Source organism: Echinops telfairi, unplaced genomic scaffold (assembly GCF_000313985.2).
Source record: "Echinops telfairi isolate 266 unplaced genomic scaffold, ASM31398v2 ScPeMD7_70;HRSCAF=299, whole genome shotgun sequence".
Classification (NCBI taxonomy): domain Eukaryota; kingdom Metazoa; phylum Chordata; class Mammalia; order Afrosoricida; family Tenrecidae; genus Echinops; species Echinops telfairi.
In genome coordinates, this window is record NW_022103968.1 from 5,217,562 (window position 1) to 5,219,207 (window position 1,646).

The window sequence follows — 1,646 nt, forward strand, 5'->3', positions numbered from 1 at the left end:
TGGGCACACAGACAGAAGAACCAAACACGCAGAGAAACGAAAAGACTGAGTGATGTCCTGGGTACCGTTGATTACATTTTGCTACTTTGTAACAATACTAAGACCCTTTTGCCTACTCTTCGTGGGGAAGGGACGGATATGTAGTTAAGAGAAACTGCCCACAGCGAGTCTCGCTCCCCAAGGGCACTGCCCACAACCACAGCAAGTCTGATGGGAACAATACCCACTGGGTGGGCTGCTGCCAGCAGGATGCATTTCGATCACCCTCCGCCTCCAGATGTGCAGCTTGCATTTCCAAGGAGGGAGTTTCCTTTGTGCCTGTGGACCAGCACATGTGGGGCACACCTACTGTATGTGGAGAATTAGGCCAAGCCTAGACACGGCTGCCGGCGTGGCCTCAGTGAGCCATCACACAGACTCCCAGGAGCCCAAGACTGGGGAGAAAGGACGAGGCCGCACGGTGGTCTCATCTCGGGGTGAGCAGACTTCCAGGTGAGGTGCCATCCATGGGGCTGGGAAAGTCTCAAGGGTACGGCTGGCCAGCCGGCCACTTGATGGGAAATGTTGCAATCACACACTTATCTTGTAAAATGAAACACACAGACTGCTCAAAGCTGCTTCCCAAACACCCCCACCGACCAGACTAGGAAGCTCTCCAAGGGCAAAAACCAGCCCAAGGACAACAGCTACTGGTGCAGGGTTGGCAGGAGGCTAGGGGACAGGGAGTTGATGTTCCCAGGGTGCATGCGGGCCGTGGAGTTACTCAAAAGGAGGGCAAGGCTGGTTGCACACCTGGAAGAATGATGTTGCACTCTGGGCTGGGTGTGTGCTCAGTCGAAGTAGCAGTAAACACAAAGGCATGCCATAGCATGAGCATTTCAACACCGGTCACAGATCTAAACCAAGGCCAGCCAAGCAGAATGCAGACCCCCGAGAATAAGAACCAGGAAGCGTTGGTTCTCCCCTGGGCTCCCCTGTGAAAGGAGCACAAGCATGGACTCGCCGGCTTCCCTCCCAGTGGCACGCACGGCACGGCATGGCACCCACGGCACGGCACGGCCCGGGCGGTGGGGAAAGGCCATGAGCATCGGAAGGGGCTCTGAAAGCCGAGGGGCTTCGCACACCAAAGGCAGCGGGAATATCTTTGGGAAACAGCCTGCAGGGCAGCGCCTGCCGTTGGCACACACTGGACCACTAAGGAGCCCGCCCTGGATACCAGCCGGAAGGGTAAGGGATGTAGAAGACAAAGCAGGAAGTGTGTTCCCAAGCTCAGTGACAGTGGCCTCCCCGGCTGGGCACAGGGGATTCTCTCTAAGACCCACAGGCAGCCCCGCGCCCCAAACAGGCTATGTCTCCTTCCTCGGACCCAGTTTGGTTTACAGGTTAGACTCACAGTAAGAGACTGACCACAACACACAATAAAACAGAGGATTAAGTAGGACAAGGGTTACTTGAACACCAGCGCTATGAAACCGTGAGAGCCCATCTGATCCCTGAGAGGGCCCGAGTGACCCATGGTTGGGCCCTGTGCTCCAGACAGCACAGACACATTGGACAAAGGGACCACTTGCATCCCAGATGCGACGGGGCAGGGCAGCAAGAGAGTCCGTCTCGGTGCTCAGAAGGGCATGCAATTTAGAATGTAT